Genomic DNA, 17,006 nt, shown 5'->3' on the forward strand with positions numbered 1-17,006 from the left:
GTCAAAGTGTGCCATTGGGCTACAGGGAATTTACAGGTGAAGAGTGTTGTTAGATGTGTTCAGCCATCTCACATGCCCAGGTTACCTGGAGAATTGACTTAACTCTCAGTCTGGATGAGCCAGTAGCTCAAGCACTTTTGCCGCAAATGGAGGAAACAGCAAAAAATTCAGAAATGGCCGTCATCAGAAGCACAAACCAGACTCTTCAGTGAAGGAGGAGGAAGGGACAAGGGCTCATTAGAACCCCTGTAAATATTCTTCCATAGGTCCTAGAATTTTCATGCCTAGGACACTGATACACTTGACTCTCCTGGTACGCCAAGGGGCTAATGCCTCCATTTAAAATTCATCATGAGCTGTTTGAGGAACATCCTCACTGGCTGCTCTACCATGAACTTGTTTTCACCCCAAAAGAATTCGTGAGACAAGTACTGGAGATTGAGAGCCGTTGGCTTCTGGGTGTGGCACCCCACTATTATAAGGCCAAAGAACTAGAAGATCCTTGTAGTAAGAAAATGCCCCCCCAAAACAGGCAAGTATCGTGAAGAGCTTCTTTAAAGAAAAGGGGTGTAAACAGCACCCAGCATCAGCTTCTTCCTGACACAAAGCACAACCCTCTGAACCAGCCTTAATAGAACCCCACTGACAAGAGCTGCAAACAAGTCATGCCTGCCATTAACAGTCTGTAGCTCTGTTGGACTTGTCCATGAAGTCCCGTTTCCCCATAAGTAAGATGGGGGTATATCCTGAGAACAGCAAGGAGGTCAATGGAGAGCCGGGGAACCAGCCAGGACCCAGTTACATGGTGTGGAGACAGGGGCAGAAAGTCCTCCTGCCGGAGATGATTCCCAAGAAAGTGACCTGCAGGGTGTGAGGCCCACAGAGAAGTTGGAGAAGGATGTGATGGTAGATGGGGAAGGGGCAGCAGTACTCACATCTCCAGAGCCTCCGCTTCCCAGCAGTCCTAAAGACTCAGAGAGGACAGAGGGGGTGCAGAACCCACAAGAAGGAATTGGCCATGAGCATGTGGATGCTGCTGACGTCCCTCCCACCCACGTTCCAGAGGCATAGGCTTTGACTCAGCATCCGAAGAGAAGAGGTTCTGGGAATCCAAGAGGTGCCCCCAAGAGAAAAAGGGGCAACACTTCCCACCCCCCAAGAGGAGCCTCAAGAAGGAGCTGTGTCGTTGGACAAAGGCCAAGTCACCAGACGGCACAGGTGCAATTCAGTCAGTGCATCAAGCACCGTGGAGCCAACTGGTCACCCTGTTGGCAAAGAATCTAGGCGACAGATACCATAGGAGTGTCAAGACTGCAGCAAAAGGTTCATTTTAAAGGTCTAACTGAGATTTGTAACTGAACCTCCCAAGAGATTCATTCAGGCCTCAGACCACTATGTCAACCATCAGATCCACACGGGCGAGAAGCCGTACCGCTGTACCATCTGCATAAAGAGGTTCACCCACGAGTCCACGCTATCCTGGCCACCAGCAGGTCCAGACCCAGGAGAAGCCGTACCATTGTGACATCTGCCATAAAAGGTTCAGCCACCGCGGGAACCTCAACATTCACATGAGCACCCACTCGGGCCTAAGACCCTACCCTTGTCCCCATCATGAACTGGCCTTCCGCCAACTGGGGATGTTTAAATGCCACCAAAGGACACATGTCAGCGAGGTGCCCCAGGGGCCCCAGGTTCCTTCTGACCCAGAAGGAAGTTAACGGATCAACTATGGTGCAAAATTGGTCTATGAGCACTTATACAGAGGGGGTTCTATGAATTAGAATTGTGGTCCTTGAGTAATTATTCATGTTCCCTATTGGCCCCATACTCTGTGTCAGTCTTGCTGGTTGTTTCAATAATTTTTTTTTAAGGGTTGAATCATGAAATAAAAAAATAAAGAATCTGTAGCTCTGTTTTCCGAGGAAGAGAGAAATTCAGAATCAACATGAAGAGCCAAATTCAAGCTCAGAAATTTCATTCCATGGTACTAAGCAGCAACCTCGAACTCCTTGGGATGAAAATGGCCCTTCTGTGAGGGCAGTCAGGACAGAGAGCACCCCAGAAGAACTATGGCCTCATCCCTGGTGACATCCTCAATGGGAGTATTTCCAGCTCACTGAACCTAGGTGAGCTCAGTGGTGGGTTACCATGTGACTAAGACGTGTTCAGCACTGTCTGCCTGTGCCTTTCAGATCAGGCCCCCACCTTCTCAGAGAAAGTGCAGATGTTGACTATGGGCACTGTCCCCAGCATGCACTCATTTTCCCCATAATATCCTCAGTGTCTATCACTGAGATAGGCCCTGACTTATAGATAATTGAGGCTGAACATGGTCCAAAATATTAAATGGAAAACTCCAGAAATAAAAAATAAGCTTAGGGAAAGATATCACTGAGAAATTTCCCTGAGGTCAACCCTTCAGAATCCCTAGTCCCTGGGTACTTTTTGTTGATTCTTCACATAACTTTACCACATTTAATCAGTATATATGGTTTGCATTAGCAAGTTCAATAACAACTTCCCATGTTGCCTCTCTGCCTGCATCACCAACAGTTGATCTATAGCCAGTTAGTGCTTTATGTGCTGGTCTCTTCTACTGCTGGAGTGACAACACATATGTTGACCTAAAGCCTAAACTAGTAGTGCCACGGAAATTTCCCAAACAAGGGAAAATCACACTGGCTCCGGAAGTTAGCCAGCACGCCTTCTCAGCTCAATTTGAGATTGAATCCTACTGTCTTGAAATCGTAGGCCCTGGACCTCTAGCCGGTGCTATCAGACCAAAATGACAACCTACCGTACAGACCAAGTGTTGAAATCACCTCTTCTTGGGACAGTGGTGAAGTTTTCTATGAGTGGCAGCAAACTTCGGTCTCACAGGAAGGTAACTAACCTTATTCCATCACTGTCTTTATTAACACCTTCTTGTGAATACTTTAAATTCTTTCTCTCTCACTTTTCTATCCCTAGATACTATAACCATGAATTTTCACCAGGAACAACTCTTATTTGGTCTGTGGTGGCATCACAGACTATCCCAAGTCTACTTCAAGATAAAACCTCTCTGGATACTTTAGAAAAGCATTTAGTCCTATAGGATGCAGTGATCAAGGCCTCATTTTCAGACCAGGAATACCTTATGGTAAAAGATGGAAATATGGACACAAGGAATGTGCTTGGAGCTTACCTGGTTGGAGAGACTTCTGAGAGCTACTGCCACCACACTTGGAAGGCTTGATCCCTGAGCTGACCTCTTTATATTAATACTTCTCTAGCAACTATTGCCATTCATAGACTTGCACTGAGAAGGAGAAATTTGATTCCTGTCAGTTGAATTTTCCAAGCAGAGTATGAATAAAGAGAAGCTCAAACAAGAGAAAGGGAGAGGAAGAGAGAAATAGAAAATCAATGAAGACAGAGAATCACTGAATTGCTGCTTCCTGCAAGCCCCGCACTGGGGATCGAGCCTGCAACCTGACCATATGCCCTGACCTGGAATGGAACTGAGACCTCTTGCTTCATAGGTCGACACTCAACCACTGAGCCATGCCAGCCAAGCAGCATTTATGTTTTAGATGCACCGTTCAGACAGTTTTTAGAAAGAAAGCCTGAATGTTGCCAACAGCCTGAAGCTAGTGCAGAAGGACAGGTACCAGCAGCTGTAGGCCCTGCTCTGAGAGATTTCCTTTTAGACAACTTCATCTTCCCACTACTGACTTAACTTGGGTGAAAAGAGAACGGAGATCTTTGTCTTCTGACTTTGGAAATCTCATTTACCTTCAAACTTGCAATGTCAAGGGTTCCAAGTCCTCCACCTCCAGCAGGAATGTCGAGTGGCCCCATATCTGAGAGCTGGTGCCACACTCAGATCAAGGTATTGAAATTCTCCCACATGTGGACCATCAGTAACTTTAGCTTTTGCCAGCAGGAAGTGGGTGAAGTCATTCAAAGTTCTACCTTTTCATCAGAAGCCAATAATCAACTGAAATGGTGTTTGAGAGTATACCCAAAAGGGCTAGATGAAGAAAGCTAAGATTACCTGTCACTTTACCTGTTTCTGGTCAGTTCTCCAAAGCGTGTATTTTTGGCAAAATTCAAACTCTCCATCCTGAATGACAAGGGAGAAGAAACCAAATCTTTGGAGAGTCACCAGGCATATATGTTTGTACAAGGCAACGATTGGGGATTCAAGAAATTCATCCATATAGATGTTCTCTTTGATGAAGACTACAGGTTTCTTCCTGATGACAAGCTAACTGTCTTCTGTGAAGTGAGTGTGGTGCAAGATTCCGTCACCATTTCTGGCCAGGAAACCATGAAGATGGTGAAGGTTCCCGAGTGCCAGCTGGCCGATGAGCTAGGAGGAATTTGGGAGAATTCCTGGTTCACAGATTGTTGTTTTTGTGTGGCTGGCCAGGAATTCCAGGCTCACAAAGCTATCTTAACAGCTCATTCTCTAGTTTTTAGGGCCATGTTTGCACATGCAATGGAGGAGAGCAAAAAGAATCGGGTTGAAATCACTGACGTGGAGCATGGAGTTTTTAAGGAAATTATGTGCTTCATTTACACGGGGAAGGCTCCGAACCTGGACAAAATGGCTGATGGTTTGCTGGCAGCTGCTGACAAGTATGCCCTGAGCGTTTGAAGGTCATGTGTGAGGAAGCCTCAGCAGACACCTCCCTGAGGAGAATGCTGCAGAAATGCTCACCTTGACTGACCTCCACAGCACAGATCAACTGAAAACTCAGGCAGTGGATTTCATCTACTCTCATGCTGAGGGTGTCTTGGAGACCTCGGGGTGGCAGGCAATGGTGGCATTCCATCCCCACTTGGTGGCTGAGATGTACCGCTCTCTGGCTTCAGCACAGGGCACCTGTCTGGGACCCCCATGCAAGCGCCTGAAGCAGCCCTGAGATCCTGCCTGTTGTAAGACTCCCTTGACTTTCCAGAAGCAGCAGCCACTGTTGCTGCCATTGATGATCAGGTAAACAGTCTGTGGAGCCATGACTCTCCTGTGGGGGGAAGTCTGCATCTTGAGCCCAGATTTTTATTCTTTATATTTTCTTTAAATAAAACATATTTTTTTAAAAAAAACGGAAATATGACCTGTCATTTCTCATAATCTTTAGTTCTTGCAGTTGCTAACAATTGCTCATGCTTGATGACTTTCAACCACTTTCTGGCAATTGCTGATACACTTCGATCTCATGTGCATCTGCTTGCTGCTGGCTTGGTTGAGGACATTCTACAACAATGCCTTGCTAGCATGGCTGAGAAGATTAAATTATTTCTTGCAGCGATGGACGAGGCTGCAAAGAACTTTCACATGAGACTTATTTTGATGCTATGATATCCCCTTATCCTTACGCTACTAGAAAAGTCTTACAATTTCATAACGTCTTTGTTTCACAATGTTACCTTCCCAGGAGTTTGTGTTACCTTCGCAATTACTAACTATGCTCTCAGATTTGTCAACCTCTTATCCTCAAATAGCATTTGAGCTCTTTTCAATATCAAAGTGTTTTCTCTTTCCAGAAATAGATATTTCTTCTGGAAGCAAACAACAATTCACAAGAATGAGGCAGGAAATAACCGACTCCTCCGGACTAGGAGAAGTTGGAAAGGAAGTTCTCCATGACGTTCCAGCAGAATACATCCGAGGGCATGTAAAGAAACATGCGATGTGGCCTCCTGTAACTTCAACCAACAGGTGCAGTGAATCTATTAAGCGAGCCCGCTTAGCAGGCGAATGGCCTAAGCAAGGTTACAAGAAATATGCTGATTTCTCTGAGGTCTGTCTTGAAGTTGCAGGAAAGGGGCTCCAATTAGAGCCAGACTTAAGTGATATTGTCACCGATAAAGCCATAACTGAGAGCCACAACAAGTGGGCCTTTGAGTACAGTGCAGAAGCATATTTTAATAAATATCACCAAAGTCTTCATCATAATACAGGTCCCAGGGGTTACAGCAATTGATCCTCACTCTCTTGAGTGGGGAATTAGATGATATCAAGAAAAGAGTAGAACCTTTCATAACAGGAACATTGTGTGCACATGACCTCATTACTGTACTGGTGCCAAAGGAGAAAGAGTTAAAGGTTAAAGGAAGGTATTTCTCAAAACACTCCTGCACTATGAGATTTCCGAAAGTTCAATTCTGCAAGAACTTGATATAGTGTATTATGCCCTCCTTACGGATGCATTTGATGACTACCTCATCAACTCAATTATCTCATATTCTTCATAAAATATCAGAATATATTACCAGAAAAAACTAATTTGTAGTGAATCTAGACCACAAACCCTGGTGTAATGCCATCCATCCTGAACCACAAGGTCCTCTTTGTGAAGAACTTCATCCAACCGGAAAGAAACATCCAGACCCAAGAAGCCGATCATGGAGGCCACTTCTAACTACGTTCATTATCCCAGACTGATTGAATCCCCCAGCACACAGAGATGATGGATTACCAAAGGAAGACAATGAAACCTGTATCAAGGTGCCCTCACTATGGGAGAAGGAATGCGCCAAAAATTGTGGACCATTCCTACAGCCGGTCTGGAATCACTTGTGCTCGAGATTTGCACCTCAAGGGTGAAATAATGGGGCAAGGAGATACCCAGACCATCACTGTGTCTGCACCTCCATAGAGTTCAAGAAACACAACCAGAGATTCTCTCTTGGAAAAGCTGAGAGCCAAAGGCAAAGAAGCAGGACTAACTCTCAAGCCGGGTGAATCTTGGTCAAGCGATGTACTATATGAGTACGGTAAGAAGCTATGTTTTAAAAGACTGCCCGTCCCAAATTTCTTAAAGATCTTTCCAAGACTAACAGCACTGGGGAAGTATATCCAAATATACATTCAAGGCTAGCATGTTTAAGCTCATGTTGCCTCCTACATCTCAAGCTGATTATACCCCATGGAGCTCTATTATTGCTGGATTCATTGTTTATGTTATACAAATATTCATTTTGTTTCCTCGAGAAATAAGTCATGACCCTCAAACAGTAGCAGCTCTTGCCGTGGTTGGTCCAACATTAGGGGGCCTTCTGTCACCTGCAACCTTATCGTCTGTTATGTTTCAGGGGTTAGCAGACCCGCTGACCTTTCAGTTGACATTACTTAAAAACTCAATATCTGATTCTGACCCTTCTCAGGCAGTTTTGGAGGTTCAGAGCGTCCAGCTCAGATAATCCAGCTCACAACCGGGGAGCACAGAGCGGTGGGAGGACATTCACAAGTCCGCAGCCGAGACAGAAAGACGTGAAGGTCTTAGGTGGTGTGGCGAATGGTGAATCTTCACCCAGAATAGGGGCCCTGCACAACCTTGTAGGTCAAGAAAGGGATGGAGCCACAGAGGACCCGGGAGGCACCAAAGTCTCCCCTATCAGAGGATGAGATTAGCAGGGGTTCCACCCGGCTGATGCCCATCCCCATGTCCAAGAGGAAGCATGTGCAACACCTCAGTCTCAGCCCTGGGTCTCCTGGCAGGAAAACCGAGGAGACATCCCCAGCGACTCCCTTCAGAAAAGCTGAGGGGAGCGCCTACTCACCTTCTGGCCTAAATAGAGAGCAGGGAGTTCCTGTCACTGACACCCCTCAGCCAGCACACGCACGCTTTGTCCAGGATGCTACCCAGAGTGTCCAGCAGATACACAACAAGCCCCATTCTGTCTCCAGCACCCATGGCCTGAGCCACACCCTCATGCCTCAGGCACAAGCCAGGTTCCCCGATGGGAACTCACCCAGCATGCCACATCCTGCTGCACAGACTTTGTGCCAGGACTCCAATCTCAGCACCAAGGCACCCAGGCAAGAGAGAGGCCCCGACCTCCATCCAGCTCAGCCAGAAGACCAGAAAGAAACGCAGACTCAGGCCCTCCTTGGCAACCTGAGAGACCACACATACAGCAGACCTCCACACTCCGCACATGGGCCCTCTCGCCAAGACCCTGCAGCCCTGCAGCTCCCACTCCAAGTCCCCCGATTCCAGGTGAGCCCATCAGAATGATCTTTAAGACATTGCATGGAGGCCAGTGGAGCTGCAGGCTGGTGACACCTCCCTCCCTCCGTCTGGCTGAGAAGCCCCCGTGAGGTCTGCAGTTTTATTATGAAATGTTTTATTAAATTCCGTTTTATATACTTTTTATCCCATGACCCTGTTCATAATAAAATTCTGAAAAATTAAACTCAATATCCACTGGTATTTCACCCCAGAAAATACATCAGGTCACAAAGGTAACAGCACCTTTTATCCGAGTGCACCTGCACTATGTGCTGCTCCAGCGTGCCCCAATACTGTTCTGCCTCGCAGGCCTGAAACTGTGCTCAAAACGTGGACAAAAGAATCATTATTTGATATGACTGGATCTTCCAGGTTTTTGAAACTTGTGCAAATGGACATAACTCTCTGATACGTAAAACAGCTCAAGTGCCATTTGAGGATAAAAGTGTTTTTTCTTTCCAGAAATAGATATTTCTTCTGGAAGCAAACAACAATTCACAAGAATGAGGCAAGAAATAACTGACTCTTCCCGACTAGGAGAAGTTGGAAAGGAAGTTCTCCATGCCTTTCCAGCAGAATACATCCAAGGACATGTAAAGAAACATGCGATGTGGCCTCCTGTAACCTCAACCAGCAGGTGCAGTGAAGCTATTGAGCAAGCCCGCTTAGCAGGCGAATGGCCTAAGCAAAGTTACTGGAATTACGCCGATTTCTCTGAGGTCTGTCTTGGCTTTGCAGGAAAGGGGCTCCAGTTTGAGCCAGACTTAAGTGATATTGTCACAGATAAAGCCATAATTGAGAACCACACCAAGTGGACCTTTGCGTACAATGCAGAATTCTATTTTAATATCACCAAAGACTTCATCATATAGGCAGGTCCCAGGGGTTACAGCAATTGAACCTCGCTCTCTTGAGTGGGGAATCAGATAATATCAGGAAAAGAGTAGAACCTTTCGTAACAGGAACATTGTGTGCACATGACCTCATTACTGTACTGGTGCCAAAGGAGAAAGAGTTAAAGGTTAAAGGAAGATATTTCTCAAAACACTCCTGCACTTTTAGATTTCTGAAAGTTCAATTCTGCAAGAACTTGATATAGTTTATTATGCCCTCCTTACAGATGCATTCGATGACTACCTCATCAACTCAATTATCTCATATTCTTGATAATATATCAGCATATATTACCAGAAAAAACTCATTGGTAGTGAATCTAGACCACAAACCATGTTGTAATGCCGTCCATCCTGAACCACAAGGTCCTCTTTGTGAAGAACTTCATCCAACCGGAAAGAAACATCCAGACCCAAGAAGCTGATCATGGAGGCCACTTCTAACTACGTTCATTATCCCAGACTGATTGAATCCCCCAGCACACAGAGATGATGGATTACCAAAGGAAGACAATGAAACCTGTATCAAGGTGCCCTCACTATGGGAGAAGGAATGCGCCAAAAATTGTGGACCATTCCTACAGCCGGTCTGGAATCACTTGTGCTCGAGATTTGCACCTCAAGGGTGAAATAATGGGGCAAGGAGATACCCAGACCATCACTGTGTCTGCACCTCCATAGAGTTCAAGAAACACAACCAGAGATTCTCTCTTGGAAAAGCTGAGAGCCAAAGGCAAAGAAGCAGGACTAACTCTCAAGCCGGGTGAATCTTGGTCAAGCGATGTACTATATGAGTACGGTAAGAAGCTATGTTTTAAAAGACTGCCCGTCCCAAATTTCTTAAAGATCTTTCCAAGACTAACAGACAGCACTGGGGAAGTATATCCAAATATATATTCAAGGCTAGCATGTTTAACCTCATGTTGCCTCTCTGCATCTCAAGTTGATTATACCCCATGGGGCTCTGTTATTGCTGGATTCATTGTTTATGTTATACAAGTATTCATTTTGTTTACTCGAGAAATAAGTCATGACCCTCAAACAGTAGCAGCTCTTGCCGTGGTTGGTCCAACATTAGGGGGCCTTCTGTCACCTACAACCTTATCGTCTATTATGTTTCAAGGTTTAGCAGACCCGGTGACCTTTCAGTTGACATTACTTAAAAACTCAGTATCCCATTCTGACCCTTCTCAGGCAGGTTCAGAGGTTCAGAGCGTCCAGCTCAGATAATCCACCTCACAACCGGGGAGCACAGAGTGGTGGGAGGACATTCACAAGTCCGCAGCCAAGACAGAAAGACGTGAAGGTCTTAGGTGGTGTGGTGAATCCTAGATCGTCACCCAGAATAGGGGCTCTGCACAACCTTGTAGGTCAAAAAAGGGATGGAGCCACAGAGGGCCCGGGAGGCACTGAAGTCTCCCCTATCAGAGGGTGATCTTAGCAGGGGTTCCACCCGGCGGATGCCCATCCCCATGTCCAAGAGGAAGCATGTGCAAGACCTCAGTCTTGGCACTGGGTCACCTGGCAGGAAAACCGAGGAGACATCCCCAGCGACTCCTTTCAGAAAAGCTGAGGGGAGTGCTTGCTCACCTTCTGGGCGAAATAGTGGGCAGGGAGTTCCTGTCACTGACACCCCTCAGCCAGCACACGCACGCTTTGTCCAGGATGCTACCCAGAGTGTCCAGCAGATGCACAACAAGCCCCATTCTGTCTCCAGCATCCATGGCCTGAGCCAAACCCTCAGGCCTCAGGCACAAGCCAGGTTCCCCAAAGGGAACTCACCCAGCATGCCACATCCTGCTGCACAGACTTTGTGCCAGGACTCCAATCTCAGCACCAAGGCACCCAGGCAAGAGAGAGGCCAAGACCTCCATCCAGCTCAGCCAGAAGGCCAGAAAGAAACGTAGAGTCAGGCCCTGCCTGTCAACCTGAGAGACCACACATACAGCAGACCTCCACACTCCATACATGGGCCCTCTCGCCAAGACCCTGCAACCCTGCAGCTCCCACCCCAAGTCACCCGATTCCAGGCGAGCCCATCAGAATGATCTTTAAGACATTGCATGGAGGCCAGTGCAGCTGCAGGCTGGTTACACCTCCCTTTCTCTGTCTGACTGAGAACCCCCCTGGAGGTCTGCAGTTTTATTATGAAATTTTTTATTAAATTCCGTTTTATATACTTTTTATCCCATGACCCTGCTCATAATAAAATTCTGAAAAATAAAACTCAATATCTACTGGTATTGACCCCAGAAAATACATCAGGTCACAAAGTTAACAGCACCTTTGTATACGAGTGCACCTGCACTATGTGCTGATCCAACGTGCCCCAATATTGTTCTGCCTCGCAGGCCTGAAATTGTGCTCAAAACGTGGACAGAAGAATCATTCTTTGAGAGAACTGGATCTTTCAGGTTTGTGAAGCTTATGCAAATGGACATAACTTGGTAAGATGAAACACTTGCAAATGGCCTGTTTACTATGAAGCCCAAGTACCCATGGTTGATGAGATACCTGTTCACAAAAAGCAATGTAGCCTATGGGCACTCAATGCTGGATAAGTTTCATTTCAAAAATCAAGTACTGTCATTGGCATAAGCCAAAACATGTCAATGAAATCTATCACAGAAGAGAGTAAAAGGTTTAGGGACCAGCTTGTCAGAAGCATTCTGGCTCCAAACACAAAGGGGATAAATATAATGGATTACTTAACTCCTTGCAGTGTGGAAGGACCAAAAAAATTAAGGATTACAACATGGGGTGCAGAGCTTCATAGGGTCACTATACCGTTTGTTGCTGAACAATTCATCATGCAAAAAACTGTGTGTGAAGCGGATGTCTCCAAATCAATTATATTTAGGCCTGATGAAGAATTGTTCCCAAGGCTATGGATGATTTGGGGCAAGAGTCCTCTATATATAGGGTCAAGAACATTTGTAAAGATTAATAGAGGGGCAATAACAGGGCCACCACAGGGATGAATTGGAAAAATGGCCAAAGATCTCATACCTACCTGCGATTGGATTAAGATTAAAGGTGCCTTTGGCCAACACTTAGCAACGCTATTTTCTACACTGCTAAGTGAAAAGGGACTTCACACACCAGAAGTCCCAGTTATTATGGCAGGAACTCTAACACACAGGCTTCCCACTGCTTCTGATGACAGAGGAGGCCTTGCAGGAAGCCTTCATGTTATTTCTACGCATATTGGCTTCACAACAAATTACATGACCAACTTTGCTAAGTCACAAAAAGATTATACTATTCACTTGCAGGCGGCCTTCTCACAGGGCTTAAGTTTGCTCTCCTCTCAACACCACTTTGGTGCTCTTGCAAACCAAACTTAACACCTTACTATCAACTGTCTGGGATGCACAAATGGGATTAAAGAAGACCCGTTTTCACTATCTACATCCCAGATCTACAAGGGTTATGCACTTGAACATTTTCCAGCCCAAGAAAAGCCAGAACCAGTTAGTTGGTACCGTGATCCTGCTGTTGATGCAGGATTCAAATTTGGAATTGAAATATTCCTGTCACTTTATCAAGAATCGTGAGAACTTGACACTCTACGGGACTCAGGGCAGTCACCACCTCACCTTGAAAGATTTTCATTGAGTCACCTTGCACCTCTACCAGGACACCTGATCATGATTTCCTTTTGGCATTCTGGTAATCTTCAAAGAAGTCTTGTTAGCCCAGAATCATCATACTTAAAAGCAGTTTCTCACATACTCATCTAACCGCTGGAGACGATGTAGGTATGTGATGTGATGTTCTCCTTGTCAGATGGAAACCAAATTTTCGACCTAGCTTCTAAAGTAGGAATACTGGACAAATTGCTACCAGCCGCAGCCTCACTTAGAAATGCTTTGATTGCGAAATTGTTGCTTGTTGGGTTAGTGTCTCTCAATCTCCAGAAGTTACAAAGATAATGAGAAGAATGAGATTATATAATGTTGAAGGAGACTCATCTCCAGACATAGATTCACTGTTTGGAATGCTTAAACCATTTGCGGTTGCCAGGAAATGGAGAAGCGACATCAGGGACACGGTTTCCTTCATGAGGGGTCCAGTTGCCAGATGCATTCAACTGTACACTCAATTCCCCTTTCTCAGTTCTGGCATCTATCACATTTACTTAAAGCCTTTATTGTATTCAGAAGCATCGATCTGATTGTGGTGTCAAAAGAAACTCCCATATATGTAGTGATGAACATCAGCCATGTAACTAAAGTTGTAGTAAACACTGCAGGTGATCCTAGAATTATACAGCAGGTTGAACGATCCGACCTATGTGGAGCTGTGTCTACAAATTTAATGACACAATTGTCTCTTGCAACAATTAGATCAGCGAAATATTACCATGGCCACTTGGGTACTATTTCTGGTGCTATCTGAACCAGCCTTGATGGAACCCCACTGACTGGAGCTGAAAACAAGTCATGCCTGCCATTAAGAGTCTGTAGCTCTGTTGGACTTGTCCGTGACATCCCGATACCCCATAAATACGACAGGGGTATATCCTGAGGACAGTCAGGAGGTCAATGGAGAGCCAGGCAACCAGCCAGGACCCAGTGACGTGGGGGGTGACAGGGGAAAAGAGTCCTCCTGCCTGAGACGTATCCCAAGAATAGTGACCCGAAGGGTGTGAGACTCACGGAAATGTTGGATGTAATGCAAGACAGGGAAGGGGCAGCAGTTCTCACATCTCCAGAGCCTCTGCTTCCCAGCAGTTCTGGAGATCCGGTGAGGACAGAGGGGGAGCAGAACCCACAAGAAGGAATTGGCCATGAGCATGTGGATGCTTCTGACGTCCCTCCCGCCCACGTTCCAGAGACATAGGCTTTGACTCAGCATCCGAAGAGAAGAGGTTCTGGGAATCCAAGAGGTGCCCCAAGAGAAAAAGGGGCAACACTCCCACCCACCATGTGGAGCCTCAAGAAGGAGCCATGTCGTTGGACAAAGGACAAGTCACCAGACGGCACAGGTACATTCAGTCAGTGCATCAAGCACCGTGGAGCCAACTGGTCACCCTGTTGGCAAAGAATCTAGGCGACAGATACCATACGCGTGTCAAGACTGCAGCAAAAGGTTCAGTTACAAATCTCAGTTAGACCTTCACCAGAGGACACACAGGAGAGAGACCCTTCCAATGCCCTTTCCGTCCCAAGAGATTCATTCAGGCCTCGGACCACCACGTACACCATCGGACCCACACGGGCGAGAAGTCCTGCCAGTGTGCTGTCTGCATGAAGAGGTTCACCCACGAGTGCCCGCTGTGTGGCCCCCAGCGGGTCCACACCCAGGAGAAGCCGTACCAGTGCAACATCTGCCACAAAAGGTTCAGCCAACGCAGGATCCTCAATGTCCACATGCGCACCCACTCGGGCCAGAGACCCTACCCGTGTCCCCATTGTGACCTGGCCTTCCGCCAACTGGGGACATTTAAATGCCACCTAAGGACTCATGTCAGCGGGGCGCCCCAGGGTCCCTATGTCCCTTCTGACCCAGAAGGAAATTAACGGGTCACCTATGATGCAAAAATGGTCTATGAGCACTTATACAGAGGGGGTTTTATGAATTAGAATTGGGGTCCATGTTCCCTATTGGCCCCATACTCTGTCAGTCTTGCTGGTAGTTTCAATAAATTTTTTTTAAGGGTTGAATCATGAAGTAAAAAATGAAAAAAGAATCTGTAGCTCTGTTTTCCGAGGAAGAGAGAAATTCAGAATCAACATGAAGAGCCAAATTCAAGCTCAGAAATTTCAGTCCATGGTACTAAGCAGCAACCTCGAACTCCTTGGGATGAAAACGGTCCTTCAGTGAGGGCAGTCAGGAGAGAGAGCACCCCAGAAATACCATGACCTCATCCCTGAGGACCAAGAAGATGTCGTGCAGACACTGGTGACATCCTCAATGGGAGTATTTCCAGCTCACTGAACCTAGCTGAGCTCAGTGGCGGGTTACCATGTGACTGAGATGGGTTCAGCACTGTCTGCCTGTGCCTTTCAGATCAGGCCCCCACTTTCTCAGAGAAAGTGCAGATGTTGACTATGGGCACTGTCCCCAGCATGCACTCATTTTCCCCATAATATCCTCAGTGTCTATCACTGAGATATGCCCTGCCTTAGAGATAATTAAGGCAGAACCATGGTCCAAAATATTAAATGGAAAACTCCAGAAATAATGAGCTTAGGGAAAGATGTCACCAAGAGATTTCCCCAAGGTCAAGCCTTCAGAATCCCTAGTCCCTGGGTACTTTTCGTTGATTCTTCACATAACTTTACGGCATTCTAATCCGTATATACAGCTTGCATTAGCAAGTTCAATAACAACTTTCCATGTTGCCTCTCTGCCTGCATCACTAACAGTTGATCTAGAGCCAGTTGGTGCTTTATGTGCTGGTCTCTTCTACCACTGGAGTGGCAACACATATCTTCACCTAAAGAATAAACTAGTAATGCCTCAGAAATTTCCCAAACAAGAGAAAATCATACTCTCTCCGGAAGTTAGCCAGCACCCCTTCTCAGCTCAATGTGAGATTGAATCCTACCATCCTGAAGTCGTAGGCCCTGGACCTCTAGCCAGCGCTATCAGACCAAAATGACAACCTACCGTACAGACCAAGTGTTGAAATCACCTCTTCTCGAGACAGAGGTGAAGCTTGCTATGAGTGGCAGCAAACTTCGGTCTCAAAGGAAGGGAACTAACCTTATTCCATCACTGTCTTTATTAACACCTTCTTGTGAATACTTTAAATTCTTTCTCATGATTGCAATATGTGGGGATAGAAAAGTGAATTGTCACCAGGAACAACTCTTCTTTGGTCTGCGGTGGCATCAACATGGAAAGCATCAGATAACTTGGTCACAAAAGTTGAAAGATCTATCCCAAGTCTACTTCAAGATAAAACCTTTCTATATACTTTAGAAAAGCATTTAGTCCCACAGGATGCAGTGATCAAGGCCTCATTTTCAGACCAGGGATACCTTATGGTAAAAGTTGGAATCATGAGTTGTCATTTCTCACAATCTTTACTTCTCGCAGTTGTTAACAAAATAATGACAGAAAACTTCCCAGATATGGGAAGAAAAAACTTACACATGTACAGAGAGTCCCAAGCAAGGTGAATCCCAAAAGACAGTGATGGAATAAGGTTAGTTACCTTCCTATGAGACTGGCCCTGTGGAGGACTGCTGTATGTAGTGGTGGACGGCTATGCGTTACTGGTTGGACATACCTGGCTCTCCATGACCCCCATGTGGATAACTCAATGCAGTTCAAGCCCACGTTTAGAATTCACCTGACAGAGGAAATCGGCCACAGTGGAGTACAAGTATGGCCGCCAAGGGCCCCACAGCTGCCACAAGCAGATTCGGAAGGACGGCTTCTCCACCAAGTGCAACCTGAGGCACCACCACAGGATACTTGGTGGGAGCCAAGAGGAATTCCGAGCCTGGCTGCGGGAAGAATTGGGGCAGACGCTGGAGCACATTTTCAGGAGGACAGGCTGCGGTTCACCCTGATGAAGCTCATCTACCATCAGAATAACAACTGCCAGAACTACCGCCACATCTACCTCTGAAAGATCTTTCCAAGACTAACAGATAGCCCTGGAGAAGTATATCCAAATATATATTCAAGGCTAGCATGTTTAAGCTCATGTTGCCTCTCTGCAACTCAAGATTATTATACCCCGTGGGGCTCTGTTATTGCTGGAATCATTGTTTATGTTATACAAGTATTCATTTTGTTTCCTTGAGAAATAAGTCATGACCCTCAAACAGTAGCAGCTCTTGCCGTGGTTGGTCCAACATTAGGGGGCTTTCTGTCACCTGCAACCTTATCGTCTGTTATGTTTCAAGGGTTAGCAGACCCGCTGGCCTTTCAGTTGACATTACTTAAAAACTCAATATCCCATTCTGACCGTTCTCAGGCAACTTTTTTTTTTTTTTTTCACAACAGGCAACTTTATTTGTAGAATTTGTTCCAAAAATTAAAAATAAATAAATAAATGGAGCAGAGTCTCTATTATGTTAGTACACAAAATAAACCAACAACAACAAAAAATACATCGTTTACCATGGGATCATTTAAATGT

General features: G+C 45.9%; 1 pseudogene; it reads left to right on the forward strand.

Moving 5' to 3' along the window:
* The first annotated feature begins 3,793 nt into the window (after window positions 1–3,793).
* Window positions 3,794–4,916, forward strand: LOC132241808 (speckle-type POZ protein-like; annotated as a pseudogene).
* The last annotated feature ends 12,090 nt before the right edge of the window (window positions 4,917–17,006 follow it).

Source organism: Myotis daubentonii, chromosome 1, assembly GCF_963259705.1.
Source record: "Myotis daubentonii chromosome 1, mMyoDau2.1, whole genome shotgun sequence".
NCBI classification, from domain to species: Eukaryota; Metazoa; Chordata; class Mammalia; order Chiroptera; family Vespertilionidae; genus Myotis; species Myotis daubentonii.